General features: G+C 42.7%; 2 long non-coding RNA genes across 2 annotated transcripts in view; one reads left to right on the forward strand and one right to left on the reverse strand.

Moving 5' to 3' along the window:
- Positions 1–16,444, reverse strand: part of LOC149124837 (uncharacterized) — a 339,759-nt gene that overhangs the window by 278,085 nt on the left and 45,230 nt on the right. The window lies entirely within an intron of this gene.
- On the forward strand, positions 2,750–9,568 carry LOC149124840 (uncharacterized). Its single transcript, XR_016211606.1, has 3 exons — positions 2,750–2,900; positions 5,489–5,635; positions 9,458–9,568. It is a non-coding gene; the product is annotated as an uncharacterized LOC149124840 (long non-coding RNA).

Raw genomic sequence — 16,444 nt, forward strand, 5'->3', positions numbered from 1 at the left:
TGATCCCTGTTAAACATAAGAGTGGGAATAAGAGAGGGAAGAGATGTACAATTTGGGATATGCTCAAGCTGACTTGCCCCAAATGGTAGAGTTAGAAACACACCAGGGGATTCCATTTCAATCCCATCAAGGTGGCATGTACCAATGCCATCTCACTAGTCCAAGTGATCAGTTTCATTTCACAATTGATCATAATGAAAGGACTAAGAGTCAAAGGGAGCACATAAACAAGTCTAGTACCTGCTAATACTAACCAATAGAATAAATAAAGGGGAGAGTGATCCAACATGAGAAGCAAGATACTTAGCAGACTCGTAGAATGGAGGATGTCCTAAACAACACTCTGGCCTCAGAATCAGCCCTAAAGGCATTCGGACCTGGCTGAAAAGCCCATGAGAGTATTTCAGGCATGGAAAGCCAAGACACTCTGGAAAAAAAAAACACACACACACAACAACAACAACAAAAACCACCTAAATGAAAGATCTCTGTGAGTGAGATCCCAGTGGAAAGAACAGGTCTTCAAAGAAGGAGGTACCTTTCTCTGAAGGGAGGAGAGAACCTCCACTTTGACTATGACCTTGTCTAAACAAGATAAGAGTCAGAGAACTCAAGGGGCTTCCATAGCCTTGGAAACTCATGACTGGAGCATAGGGAGATTACTGATGCCATAAACAGGAGTGTCAATTTGTAAAGTCAACAACAGGAGTCACTGTGCACTTACTCCTCATGTAGGATCTCTGTCCTTAATGTGCTGTACATTGAGACTTAATGCTATAACGAGTACTCAAACAGTTTATTTCACTTTGTGTTTCTATGGGGGTGCAAACTGTTGAAATCTTTACTTAATGTATACTAAACTGATCCTCTGTAAAAAAAAAAAAAAAAAAAAAGAAGAAGAAATTATCAATTCCCAACTTGACTCTCACTGGGATTAAACATGACAATAGGTCTGATCTGATTTCATCATCATTTAAAAAATCATCTATTATTTTTCACTTTATGTTTGTGTGGGAGCAAACTGTTGAAATCTTCACTTAATGTATGCTAAACTGATCTTCTGTATATAAAGAGAATCGAAAATGAATCCTCATGTGAATGGAAGGGGAGAGGGAGTGGGAAAGGGGAGGGTTGTGGGTGGGAGGAACGTTATGGGGGGGAAGCCATTGTAATCCATAAGCCATACTTTGGAAATTTATATTCATTAAATAAAAGTTAAAAAAAATAAAATAAAGAAGAAGATAAGAATGATCATTTTAACACCTATCTGGAAATAGTGTTCTGGGAATTCTAATCATTGCCAAATGGAAAGAAAGGGAAATTGGATGATTTTCATCTAGTGCAAAGGTGGGCGAGGTGAACAGCGAAATACTACAGCGTATGATGGAGTAATGTGCTGGGCCACCCGCCCTTCCAACGAACTGATGGCACATTTCTGTACCAGACCTGTTTTCTTATCTGAAAACTGGCAATTGGAATAGCACCCACTTTGAAGAGTTGCCATGAGGATTAAATGAGTGAATACCTGCAAAGTGGGGCCAGCATTGTGGCTCAGCGGGTTAAACCACCACTTGCAATGCAGGAATCCCCTATCAAATGCTGGTTTGAGTCTCAGCTCTTCTGCTTCTGATCCAACTTATTGCTAATGTGTCTAGGAAGGCAGTGGAAGGTGACATAAATACTTGGGTCCCTGCCACCTACATGGGAGAGACCACGATGGAGGTCCTGGCTCCTGGTTTTGCCCTGGCCTAGACCTGGCTGTTGTGGCCATTTGGGGAGTGAACCAGCAGACAGAAGATCTCTGTCTCTCCCTCTCTTTCTCTGTCTCTTCCCCTTTCTCTGTTGCTCTGCCTTTCAAATCAATCAATCAATCTTTAAAAATACATGCAAAATGCTTAAAACAATGCTTGGCATGTAAAACACTCAGTAATGTCGCATCTTATTTTTGTAATTGTTGTTTACAGATAAAATCTCTGGCTATGTAAAAAGCCAAGAAAATCAACAGAAAAATGTTTATAATTTGCCAAAATAATCTATTGAAATGTATAACTTTCCCAATACTAAAGTTACAAAGAAAACAAAATGTAAAATAATCTCAGCTGTAATTAAAGGTAGAAATTAATAAAATGCTATGGCTCATCTGAAAATGTGGCAAAGATCGCAATGAACAGTTACACTGATCTCATAGATCCTTTAAAAACACTCTTTAAGGCGGGCATTTGACTGAGTGGTTTAGGCTGCCAGTTAAGATGCCCATGTTTCATGTTGGAATATCTGGCGACAGCTCCAGCTCTCTGTTAATATGCACTTTGGGAGAAGGTAGGTAACACTCGAGTACTTTGGTTCCTGCCACGTATGTGGGAGGCTTGGATCACCTTCCTGTTTCCCAGCCCTGATGGTTATTGGCATTTGAGACACAAACCAGCAGATGGGAGCTCTCTGTCTCTCCATTTCTCTGTCTCTCAAATAAATAAATAAAAATTTAAAACACAACAATTGCAAGAGAAAGTGATTTTTAAAAAGGAAAACTTTACATAAATTTCAAGACTGTTTTGCACCAAAATAAGCTTATCTTTTAATTGCATTTTCCCTGAATTCTTTGAAGTTTCTCATAGTTAAAATTGTATGCACTTTCTAGTAAATGTTCCAAAAAAGGGAGGTTGAATGCCTCTTACCAGCTATGCATTGGCTAGAACAAATAGGAAATTTCTGCTGGCCACTATCACTTTAAGTGAGGCTTGCAGGGCTAGAATCACCTAGAAACCCAACCTCAGGCTGTTAGAAGCCTTGTTAGAGTCTGGTCATGTCTCTTAGTGTGGGATTCGGATGGAGCTGTCCTGTGCCCAGAGTTCTGCAGCATTGGGAGAGAGGAGCTGGCAGGCTGCAAATATAAAGAAAAGGTAAGGAGGGGTCGCTGCTGTGGCATAGTGGGTAAACGCTCCGCTGGCAATGCTGGCGTCCCATGTGTGCACTAGTTTGTGTCCCAGCTGCTCCACTACCAATCTAGCTCCCTGCTAAAGGTGTTGGGAAAACAGTGGAAGATTTCCCAAGTGCTTGAGTCCCTGCAACCCACATGAAAGACCTGATGAAGCTTCTGACTCCTGACTCCTGGCTTTCACCTGGCTCAGCCTTGGCCATTGCAGCCATTTAGGGAGTGAACCAGTGGAAGGAGAGAATCTCTCTCTCCCTCTGTATTCTGACTTCCAAATAAAGAAATCTTTTTTTTTTTAAAGGTAAGGAAATGGAAAGGCTAATTACCTCATTGATCTGCTTACATGTGATGAAACAGTATACTGTACCCCATAGAAATGAACAAGTCTTATATGTTCTTCTATTTTTTTTTTAATTTTTGAAGTTCTCAGTAGAAATACGTGATGACCAAGGATTAGTTTCTTAAAGCTGCTCTAATGAAGTGGTACAAACCAGGTAGCTTACATGGCAGAAATGAATTGTCTCAGCTGGCACTGTGGCTCACTAGGCTAATCCTCCACCTGTGGCGCCGGCACCCCAGGTTCTAGTCCCAGTTGGAGCGCCAGATTCTGTCCCGGTTGCTCCTCTTCCAGTCCAGCTCTCTGCTGTGGCCCGGGAGTACAGTGGAGGATGGCCCAGGTGCTTGGGCCCTGCGCCCGCATGGGAGACCAGGAGGAAGCACCTGGCTCCTGGCTTCAGATAGGCGCAGTGGGCTGGTCATAGCAGCCATCTGGGGGTGAACCAACGGAAGGAAGACCTTTCTCTCTCTCTCTCACTGTCGAACTCTGCCTGTCAAAAAAATAAATAAAAAAAAAAGAAAAAGAAATGCATTGTCTTACAGCCCTGGAGATGCAGAAGCATGGCAGAGGTGGTCCTTGCTGAGGGCCTCAAGGGAGACTCTGGTCCAGACCTCTCTTCCAGCTTCTGGTGTTGCTGTTGATTTTTAGTGCTCCTGGACTTGTAGAAACAGCCTTCGGGTCTCTGCCTTTGTGTACACATGGTGTATGTGTGTAGTACCCACAGGCAGACTTCTGCCCCCACCTTAAAGATTTATTTATTTGAAAAGCAGAGTTACAGAGAAGCAGAGAGATCTTCATCCATTGGTTCCCTCCCCAAATGGCTGCAACAGCTGGAGCTTGGCCATTCTGAAGCCAGGAGCTGGGACTGGAACCAGCACTCATGTGGGCTGTCAGTGCTGCAGGTGGAAGCTTCACCTGCTATGCCACAGCACTGGACTCACCCCCTCATTTTTTTTTTTTTGACAGGCAGAGCTAGACAGAGAGAGAGAAAGGTCTTCCTTTTTCTGTTGGTTCACTCCCCAAATGGCTGCTACGGCCGGCGCGCTGTGCTGATCTGAAGCCAGGAGCGAGGTGCTTCCTCCTGGTCTCCCATGCGGGTGCAGGGCCCAAGCACTTGGGCCATCCTCCACTGCCTTCCCGGGCCACAGCAGAGAGCCAGACTGGAAGAGGGGCAACCAGGACAGAATCTGGCGCCCCAACCGGGACTAGAACCCAGTGTGCTGGTGCCGCAGGTGGAGGATTAGCCTAGTGAGCCACGGCTCTGGCTCACCCCCTCCTTTAAAAAATTTATTTATTTGAAAGGCAGAGTTACACACACACACACACACACACACACCAACCAACATTTGCTGCTTGGCTTCCCAAATAGCTGCAGTAGCTAGGGCTGCACCAGGCAAAAGCCAGGAGCCTGGAACTCTATCCAGATCTTGCAGGTGGGTACAGGGGTCCAAGAGACATCTTCCACTGCCTTTCCTGGTACATTAACAGGGGCCTGGATTGGAAGTGGAGCAGCTGGGACATGAGCTGGTGCCCATATGGGATGCCAGCATTGCAGGTGGTGGCTTTATCTGCTTGCAATGCTGACCGCTAAAATTCTTCTTTTTAAATGAAGTCTATGACATGGGAAAATGCACCAAATACAATGCTGAGTATGAACATTCTGTTGTTAAGCTGAATACTGTACCCTAGTTAGAAGGTGATTCTAATCACCAAAATCTTTATAACCTATATCCCTGAATGGTAGGATTACACATTAGTTTTGACTTTAGTTTATGTATTTTTGTGTCCATGAGTAAAAGAGTTTATATTTAGAAGTATATTTCCATCTATATTTTTAAAATATACAGTTTAAATATGTATTTATTTCATCTACTTGCAAAGCAGAGAGCAAGTGGAGGAGGGGAGAAAAAGAGCGAGTGCACACATGAATGAAAATTCTTCCATTTGCTGGTTCATTCTCCAAATGCCCATAACAATAGGGGCTGGACCAGGAGCCTCAATCCCAGTCTCTCACATAGCTGGCAGAGGTCCAAGTGCTTGTGCAGTCATTGGCTGCCTCCCAGGGTGCACTGGCAGGAAGCTGATATGGGATGAGGATATCCCAGGCAGCAGCTTAATCCGCTGTCCCTAAGAAGATTTTGGCCCCGTGTCTCCCAGACCTTGGCCATCCTCTGCTCCTGGTTTGAGCGGTCAGACCCATCTGACTTCCTTGTTCACAGGTGTTCTCCGCCATCTTCCAGAGGACTTCGTTGCCACAGTGAAGGCGTACAATGCCAGGATCCAGAAGAGCTTGGGTTCCTTCCTCCTGACTGTTTCTAAGCTGGCTGATGGGAGCCAGGAATACCGACTCCCTCTTTCAGAAATAGGTAAGAGGAACAGAAGGCCCATAAAGTAAAACATATCTAACTATGCTGAGATAAAACGGAAGTTTGGAAGATAAAGACATAACTATTGCAAAGAGAATATACAAAAAAACAAACCCCCTAAAAATCCTTCAGTTTATGCTGTGGAAATTTTACCCTGATAAGAATCTTTTATTGTCCGGAATTAGGTAAGTCACTGTAGATTTCATTTGACACTAAATGCTTAAAATAGTTCTATTTTTTTTTCTGGTACAATCATGAAGAAGCACCCCATTGCTTGGTCTTAATTTATTATAGAATATTTCTTTACCTATTGATATTATTTGTCCTTTAGTGGATAGTGACACTCTCCACTTAGTTCAACTTTTCAATGTGAATAGCTTTGAAACTATGAGAAGAGGCATGTTGGCATATTTCTTTAGAACCATCAGTGCGTTGTGACTCCCTCAGTACAAAGTGGGCGGTGAGGGAGATAAGGCATCGCCCATCTGATTCAGGAAGGGACAAAACTGCACAAGAAAGAAAATGACAAAAATATAAAGAAAAATAATGAATCTATGACAAATTAAGGTTCTGGAAGCAGGTCTTGCACTCAGTGTCCTTAGCAGGGAGACAGAGAGAGCTAAGAAGATGTGCGAATGTGGCAGGATTCTGTTTTCATTCACTTCCCCTAGAAACAAGGAGAAAACCATGGTTCTGGTGGGCTGCTTTGACTTCTTCCTATTTCAGGATCCATGATTATATTGGAATATGGAAGGCTTGTGAGGGACAAGGCAAAATGTTGGCCTTTTCAGCCAGGGAGTGAGAAGTTCACCAGTCATGGGTCAGTTTCATGGGAAAGAACCCAGTGTCTCCGAGCCATGGCTGTCATCCAGAATTGGAGGGGTGTGGTGCAGTGGGGCGGTGATCTCCTTTTCCTCTGGGGTGACTTCTGGGGTTGGCAGGGTGAGACCCTTCCCCGCCTCCATGGATGTCCAGATCCTCATCTGAGGAGCCTGAATGTTTTGTGGCAAAGGGAGGATGAAGCCTGCAGATCAAATCACATCTTCTGATCTGCTGCTCTTGGCTTGGGGAGACGCGCAGACTGTCTGGGTGGACCTGATGAAGAGGGAGGCAGGAGCATCAGAGTGAGAGGGCCATGGCATGGGAAGAGTTAACCGACCAGCTGGCTCTGAAGGTGGGAGGAACCAGAGAGACAGCTTCTAAGAGCCCTCCCAGGACACCCAAAAAGAACAAGCAGAGAGCCCTGTTATGACTTGCTTTAGCCCAATGACACCAATTTCCACCTTCTGACAGATTTGGCTTATGTTACGCCACAAAGATGGTGTCAGTTTCTTACATCAGCATTAGGAAACTAATAGAACTTCCAAGAAGAGCCATGTGCACAAGAGATGACAAGTAACAGGCAACATGTTTTTGCTGTTGTTGTTGAGGTGAAATTCATGTGGCATTCTTTAAGATGTACAAGCCAGAGGTATCTGATACAGTCAGATTGTGCAACCCCTTCCTCAGGTTGCTGTGTGTGGCCACAGGATTGGCTTGGTCCAGCTTCTTGCACCATCACAGGAAGGAATTCAAGGAAGAGACGTAGGTAGAGGCCAATAGACAAGCAAGATTTATTTACGTGAGAAGTGAAAGTATACAGGAAGGAGTGCAGGCAAAGCCAGGAGAGAGAGTTGCAATCAACATGGCTTGGGGGCTGTCTTTTTATACCATTTGGAGGAATAAGGGCTGTGGGCCTTAATCAGACACTCAAATTTGTGGAGTTTGGAGTGCCACCTGCTTCCTTGCCCTTTGAAATCAGAAGTGTCATGCTGTCAGGTGTGTGATGGGAACAGGAGTGTCACCCATGGTAATATTAGTGACCCTGTGTTGAGCTGAAGATCATCATGGGGGCACAGCCTGCAGCCATATTGAGTATTTCTAACTGGCACTGGTTCTAAGTTGCAACACTGCAGAACCTGCAGTCCTCCGCTACACAGAAGGGGTGGGGGGCTGTGCATGGAAAGGGGATTTAAGTGGTGCGGGGGCAGGCAGTTTGGTAAGTGTGGGCCAGATCGTCACAAGGGCTGGGGCTGGCAGACCTCAGTTCCTCTCTGCTCTTGCTACCTCCCTGCCTCCGTCAAGATGATCACAAAGGTTAAACATCAAAGGATTATTCTTTATAGGAAAAATAAATCCAAGTTATACATTTAATTGTGGAGGCTTAAGGGTCAGGCATTAAACCTTGGTATTCATAGTCCCCTCCTAAACTTGGAATCAAATGAGCAATTAATGTGGGAGTCCTAGGGATGAGACTGAGTAAGAGAACATGATTTTCACGTTCAGTGAAATAAAGCAAAGCCCTGAGTAGAACACTTGTCCATCCCCCAGGTAGAACTACAGTGCCTGTCTCTTTTAGATGAATGGGGAAGACAGTAGAATCTATCTCCCTAGTGGTCACATGGACCTGAAATACAGAAAGATCAAAGAAAGGCACAGACTGATAGGGGAAGACACAGAGAAGTGTGTGTTAAAAAAGTAAAGAAAAAAGAGACAAAAGCGATGTAGAGACATTCGGAGAGAGAAAGAGATGAGAAACAAACACAGGAAGATTGTCAGACAGATGGAAATGGAGATGTAAATAGATAAATGCATGGATACAAAGACAGAAGGAGAGAGACAGGAACACAAAGTACAGAGAAAGCTGTGAGGGAAAGAGGAACAGAGGATGGGGTGGGCTTTCGGTGCAGCCGTAAAGTCACTGTTGGGACACCTGATCCCACATCTGAGTGCCTGGTTCAAGTCCCAGCTATTCCACTTCCCATCCAGCTTCCTGCTAATGCACAAGCTGGGAGGCAACAGATGATGGCTCAAGCACTTGGGTCCCCGCCACCCACGAGGGAGACCTGATGCAGCTCCAGGCTCCTGGCTTTGGCCCCGTGCCAACTGTTACAGGCATTTGGGGTGTGACTCAGTAGATGGAAGATTCATGTCTGTCTCTCCACCTTTCAAATAAAATAAAAAGAAAGCTTTTAAAAAGAGGAAGAAATGGGACAAGGAGGAGCAGAAAGAGGAAGACACAGAAGAGAGTGAATCATTCACAGAGGGAGAGCAGGACACATGGGATTCAAGAAATCAGCACACTAGAAGCACGGAAGGAAGACATGGGGATGGTGGAGAGAGAGAGAGAGAGAGAGAGAGAGAGAGAGAGAGAGAATGATTTGATTGGACATTGAGTATCTTCCTCTACCAGACCCACTGTTCAGGCCTGCGGTGAGATGGGTGAGCTGCACAGGGACCGGAAGTGTCCCTCTCCACTTTTGCCTCCTGGTGAGGGAAGTGGGACTTCCTTGCCATCTGCGGGTGTATGCACAGTAGAGTTAACACAGGAGAGTAGGCGGCGAAGCCAGCTTTAACTCCATTATGCGAAACTTGGCAGCTGTAACACTCCCCTGCGTCTTGAGAGGAATCTGAAAATGAAGCCATTGTAGAGGGCAGGTAGGTGACCCCAGTTTTTGAGCTCAGGTCCTTGGATCCAATAGGGCTCAATGAAGCATCTGCATCCCCCTTAGTAAACAGTGTCCACGTAAGTTCGCAGTAGGTGGACGCACGGAGCCGCCACATGGGACCACCGAGTGGTAGAGCCACTAGCAGATGCTAGAATGAGTTTGGTTTAGGGAGAAGAAAGTCTTCACAGTGGTGATCCAGCAATACAATCCCCAGAGTGTTTGCTTAAAACAAACCTCCAATAAATTTTCTGGTAATAATGGTATAAATGAGTTTGATTAGTTTCAAATGGTTTATGTTTCATAGGAGAATGGTTTTCCATTTGCTTCTTCCTAGACTTTTCGGGTAAAGAGTGTGAAGACTCTGAGCTGGTGTCTCATCTGATGCCCGGGACTGAGAGCAGATCTGCTGTCTCCCCATTTGCTTGTCTGTCCAATATCATGGATCAGTATTTGTTTGGTGTTCATGTGACAAATGATGTAAGTCCATTTTGTTGTGACAATTTCTTTCATTCTGTTTATTCATCGATGAGAAATAGCCTTTATCTGATTAGAACACTAGGTCAGTGTCCATGTCTGAATAGTGATGCTTCCCAGTGGCGTGGGAAAATACTTTTAAAATAAAAAATACCAGGAAAACAGGAAGGTTTCTCAGTCACCATGGCATTAGTCAGCTTTTCGATACTACAGTGAAATACCAGAGGCAACTCACTCTGGTAAGGAAAAAAGTTTGTTTAGCTCACAGGTTTGGAGGTTCAAGTCTGGGGACCTGGTGCAGACCCTGGTGAGGCTCTGTGTTGTGTGTGCAGGAAAGATCACGTGGTGAGCCAGGAAGCAGAGCGCCTGGGCCCGAGCTCAGGTGTTTGGAACAACCCGCATCACCCGAAGGCCTCCCACTCAGCCCCACCTCCTAAAGGTTTCCCCTCCTCCTAATGCCACCACCTTAGGGAACAGGCTTCTACCATGGGGGCCTTTTGGGGACATGCGACATCCAAAGCCATATCCGGACCACAGCAGCTGTATGCACTGCCTCTCATAAGCCCCTGCTACTCCAGGTGTGAACCAAGGAGACCTGTGCCGTCCACGTCACCTGCCAGCAGTGCAGTCTCGGGAGCATCTCTGGGTGTGAAGTCCAGAGTGCACACTGGAGTTAGATCCTGCTGTCAGTCATTTGAGGGCAATGTGTTTTGTTTCTCCTTGTTTTTATTTTTATTTTTATTTTTATTTTTTCATGTCTGAATGCATAGAGTGGTGTGTTGTGCAGCATGGAGATATGAATGATTCAGCATGAGCCAAAGAGGTCACTGTGGCATAGTCAGACTTCCAGTCCTGACTGTCCCTGGACAGTTTATTCAGGTAGCAAGTTGACAGGAAATGAGCCCTGATGACTGGGACTGTGTCACTTGCCACGATCTGGTCATTGTGTCCTGGAAAGCAGTATAAGAACAGATATTGTGGTGTGTGGGGAAGAACAACACTCTCACTGTGTATTGTTGCCAAGATAAAGCTTGGACATTCAGAAATATTTTCTTCAGGGAGAATTAATCTAAGAAATATTTGTAATATGTTTCTGAAGTTGTAAAAGTGGCCGTGTAAATTATTTTACTTATTGAAAGGCAAAGTTACAGAAAGAGAGAGAGAGAGAGAGATCTCCCATTTGCTGATTACTCCCCAAGTGGCCAAAATGGCTGGGGCTGGGGCTGGGCCAGGCCAAAGCCAGGAGCCCAGAGCCTTTCCCAGGTCTCCCACGTGTGTGCAGGGGCCCAAGTACTTGGGCCATCCTCCACCACCTTCCCAGGCACTCTAGCAGGGAGCTGGTTTGGAAGCAGAGCAGCTGGACTGCGAACAGGTACCCATATTGGATGCAGGCACTGAAGGCAGTGGCCCAACCTGCTACACCACAACAAAGGCCTGACCACGTAAAATTAATTCTAAATAAATTGGAGCCATCATTTCCATGCTTTCAAAAACAGTTTTGATATTTTAAGTGCTTATTTTATCTGGTCAGTCATATTATAGTTTTGGGAAATTTGGTACACTGTTTACTGTCTGATACTAGTACTAAACATGTATTGAGTTATTGTTTTATTTTTAATGATTTATTTATTTATCTGTGAGGCAGAGTGACAGTGGGGTGGGGTGAGAGATACTGTCTCATTCTCCAAAAGGCTACAGAAGCTGGGGATGGGCCAGTCAATAGCCAGGAGCCAGGACCATCTTCTGGGTCTCCCATGTGGGTGGCAGGGGCCCAAGCTCTTGGGCCGTCCTCCACTGCTTTCCCAGGCACATCAGCAGGGATCTGGATGGGAAGCAGAGCAGGTGGTCTAGAAAAAGCACTTCGATGTGGTGAGCCTTTATTGCAGGTGAGACTTAACCTGCTGTACAATGCTGCCTCCTGGGTTATTGTTTTAACTAGCTACCTACAATGAACCATGGTGACCAGATTTTATAATAAAGGTCACTTTAAGAGAAAAATGTGAGTAACCTGAGGCCTCCGTGTACCCTCAGGCTAACGAATACTCAGTGTGGATGTCAGCAATGTTCCTCTCCTTTGCTTGAACAAATGGGATCAAAGTGGCTGGAAGTATTTTTTGAACGCCTATGCACTGGACTTCTACAAGCATGGTTCCCTGTTCTCATTGGCTTCAGACAACTGGTATGACTGCTCCTACTTTAACATGCTCCAGATACATCTGTGTGTTTGTGTAATGGAGGTTAAGGGGGCTGATGCATTGCTATGGTTTCTGTGGCATTAATTTTAAGATGCAGTGTTTAAGAAGGGTAATTAAGAGGCAGTTTGTTTTGAACAATTACAAGTTTTTTTTCCTAGAGATGAAGTCTACATGATATAAAATTAACCATTTTTAAGTGAGTAGTACAGTGGCTTTAGGTATATTTGCAGCATTGTGCATGCACTGCTGCTATCTAGTGACAAAACATGCTCATACACCAAGGGTAAGTCCCTGACCTTCAAGGAATAATTCCTGTCCTCTCTCTGACACTGCCAGTCTGCCCTCTGGCTCCGTGGGTTTGCCTTGGTCTGATGGCTCAAGCAATTGGGCTTCTGCTCTCCCTGAGGGAGACCTAGATTGAGTTCCTGGCTCTGAGCCCCCGTCACTTTAGGGATTTGGAGAGTGCACCAGCAGAATGGAGTACATGATATCTCTCTTCTTCTTCAGTAATCAAATAAATATTTTTATTTAAGTTTTTCAAATTAAATAAGTAAACAAGGCACAGAATCTCTGTCCCAAAATGATACTCTGCTTCGTGTCTCTTCAGAAGTCTCAGGTAAGAAATGCACACCAAGTATGTAAATAAAACCATTTGGGTACTACCATGAAGATATCATAGGATGTGTAATAAAATACTGGGGACATGGGGGTACACTTTGCCAGTATTTCAAGGGGAGTCATTTGGAGAAGACATCTGAGAAGGACGTAGTCACACAGAGATTTGTGAGGATACCGCAGTGAGTAGAAAGGAGAGTGAATGCGAAGAATGTGGCATGTGGATGAGCACGTTGTGTTGAGTGAACAGAAAAGAGCAGACAGGGCTGGAGCAGAGGTCAGCAGGGGGGAGCAGAAGATATACTGTGATATATCTATCTATCTATCTATCTATATATATATAGATATATATACCTATATATACCGTGAAGATATACCGTGATCAGGGTCCTAATGACATAGGGTGACTTCTGGTCAGGAATTGATGAAAACTTTAGACTGAGTCCTGGGCCTCAATGGTTTGTGCATTTATTCCTTCCCCTTACATCTTTTGAGCAGGCAGGGTTCAGCTCCTCAAATACAGATTCGATTCGTTAGAGGAGTAGCTTTACAGAGAGATCTGTCATGGTCCTGGAAATTTTGGAGCTCACCTCCCATGGATTTCAATTCTGTTTTTCCCTGAACTACCAAGGGTAAACACTGAGGCTGCCTTTAAAACTTCTCTAACATGAGTTAGCAGACAGAGCAGTCAACGACATCTGGCAACATGAACTCACATGTCAATATAACTAGATGTTTCAGAACAAAAAGCAAACACTGTAGAACATAGATTATGCATAAGAAATAGGGTTACTGGGAGAAGAAAAAAAGCATGCAAACAATCCTAAAATATTTCTGAAGTATTAGGGAAAATTTTAGCAACATGAAACCATGTGAGAAATAATGGTCTACAAAGATATAGTAGTTCCATTAAAGTAGAACTGAAACTGGGGAGTCAGAAGAACAGATTGAAGAATTCTCTTAAATATCTTCCAAATAGAAGTAGAGATGATATACATATTATATATTCAGAATACATACATTATTATGCTATATATTTTATGTCATATTAAGTATGTTGTTAATATATTTCATTATTTATATATGTGTGTGTAATAAAAGCCAACAATATATAATATAAAAGCAGCATCGGTAGCATCATGAAAACAGAAATATTAGGAAATGGAACCTAAAAACAACTATCTGTAAATACTAGAGGAAATAATTGAGATATATTTCCCAGTTCTACAAGTATTTCTCAGGTGGAAGAGGTCCCCAGTGTCCCACACAAAACCAAAAGAACAGGCTAATAACACCCAGGCTAATAACAAATTTATGAGAGTTAAAAACAACTAAATGCTGGAAGCTTAAAAATGAGAATAAGGTTATTCATGAAGGAATACACATTTGATTGACATCAGAATTTCATTAGTAACTTTGGTTGCATAAGTTCTGACCACAGAGCAGTCATTACTAGAGGTATGGAGTGTAGATGGGGAAAGAGGGAGTCTGGATGACAGGGACCAATCAGAATCAGCTAGAAAAGAATGAGCTCCTAGTGTCATGTGGCACACCATGGGGACTCCAGGTCATAGTAAACTAATAGATATTTTATGAACAAATAGAAGAAGGGAGCTCCCAGCCTCCAATCATAAAGTAATGTAGAAGAAGGGGAAACACTGCTTACTCTGATTTAATCAGTACCTATTGTTTACATGGATGGAAATGTCACATTACAGCCCACAAATATGTACAACTATTGTTGGTAATTTTTTTTTACAAGCTGAAGGGGAAAAGTTTGATCCTAAAATTTTATATCCTTCTAAGATACCATATACATGTGAGAGTATAATAAAAATATTTTCAGGGCGAGCATTTGGCCAAGGATTTAAGACACCTGTTAGGACATCCATGTCCCACATCAGGTTGTCTGGGTTCAGTTCCTATTCCAGCTATTAATGCAGACCCCAGAAGGGAGAAGTGGGTGCTCAAGTGACTGGGTCCTTTCCCCTTGTGGGAGATCTGGATTGAATTCCTGGCTCACAGCTTTGCCCTGGCTCAGTCCTAGCCCTCACTGGCATTTGGATGTGAACAACAGATGGGGTCTCTTTCTTTGACTCTCTCTGCCTCTTGCAATCATAAAAACTAAAAATTAAAATATTTCAGGCATGACTGGCCTCAGTAAATTGGCACATCAAAACTCAAATTCAAAACTTTTTTCTAAATAGTATATAAACAAGAAAATAAAGAAAGTTCAATATGTTGTTAGAGATAGGAAGTTAAGTATAATCAAATACATTGGTAACATTATTTGTCCTAAAGAAATGTTAGGTCCATCATGCCAAGCAACTTCATTCCATTGTGGCAAGTAAAAGATGCATGATATGCTTTCATTTTTTTAATTTGCTGATACTTGGTTTATAGGCTGGCGTATCAACTATCCTAGAAAGTTCCATGAATAGATGAAAAGAACGTGTATTCTGAAACTGTGGGGTGAAAGGATCATTAGATATCAGTTAGGTCTATTTGATCCATAGTATATATTAGCTCTGTTGTTTCCTTGTTGATTTTCTGTCTAGTTGATCTTTCCATTGATGCAAATATTGTGTTGTTGTCTATGTTTCATTAGATCCATTAACAGTCATTTTAACAGTCATTTTAAACAGCCAGACTCACTGGCATTGGATGCATATATACTTATTAGTCACATCTTCCTTTAGAATTATCCCTTAATCATTGCTTGGTGCACTTATTGTCTCTTTTAACAGATTTTGTGTTACTGTCTAGTTTGTCTGATATTAGGATAGCTATATCTGCTCAACTTTGCTTTCTGTTAGCATGGGATTTTTTTTCCATCCTTTCACTTTCACTCTGCAGACATCTTAGTTGGTGAGGTGTGCTTCTTGTAGGCAGCACATAGATGGGTCTTGTTTTTAATCCATTCAGCCAGTCTGTATCTTTTAATTTGAAAATTTAGGCCATTTACATTAAGGGCTATTATTGATAAGTAACAACTTGGTCTTATCATTTTTCTGTAAATATTCCTATGGTATGCTTTGGATTTCTTTTGTACTTCTACTAAGAGATTTTCTACCTGTGCATTCTTTCACAATAGTGACTATCTTTCTGTGTTTCTGTGTGTAGCACATCCTAAAGCATCATTTGTAAGTCTAGATGAATATTGACAAATTCTTTCAATTTCTGTTTGTATGCATTGCCTTTATTTCACCTTCATTCATAAATGAGATCTCTTTAGGGTACAGTATTCTGGTTTGATCTTTTTTTAAGGCTTGGATTATGTCTCTCCATTCTCTCTTAGCCTGTAGAGTTTCTGAGAAATCAGATTTGAGTTTTATTTGATATCCTTTAAAGTAATCTGACATTTCTCTCATGAACTTTTTAGAATCCTTTTGTTTTATTGTTCAAAATTTGACTACAATGTGTCATGGTGAAGTTCTTTTCTGGGCATGTCTGTTAGGAGTCCATGTGCCTCATGTTCTTGGATGTCTCTTTATTTCTCCAAATTAGGGAAATTTTCTATAATTATTTCACTAAAGAGGCCTTCTAATCAATTCTCTGTTTCTATACCTTCAGGAAATCCTAAGACCTATATGTTTGATAGTATCCCATAAATTTCAAACATTGTTTTCAATTTTTTCTAATTTCTCCTCTTGTTCTGGTCTCACTGGCAAATTTCCAAAGATTTTTCTTCTAGCTCAGATATTTTTCTTCTGCCTCACCAAATCTGTTGTTAAGGCTTTCCTGTATTTTTCATATTGAATACTTCATTTCTAATATTTCATTTTGATTTCTTTTTAAATCTCAATCTCATGGGAAAATTTATCCTGCAAGTCATGTGTAGATGTCTTTAGCTAGTGAATTTGCTTCTCACTGCTTCTGAGAAAACCTAAGATTATTCTTTGGATTCCATTTCAGGCATTTCACCAATCTCTTCCTCTTTACATTCTAATATTGATGTGTCGCTTTGCGCCTTTGTGGGATTCATATTGTCTTCCTTATTATTCTTGTTTCTTGAATTTCTGTACTTATTTTTAGGC

The sequence above is a fragment of the Oryctolagus cuniculus genome, chromosome 8, assembly GCF_051225735.1.
Source record: "Oryctolagus cuniculus isolate XC-2025 breed Fujian yellow rabbit chromosome 8, ASM5122573v1, whole genome shotgun sequence".
Lineage (NCBI taxonomy): Eukaryota > Metazoa > Chordata > Mammalia > Lagomorpha > Leporidae > Oryctolagus > Oryctolagus cuniculus.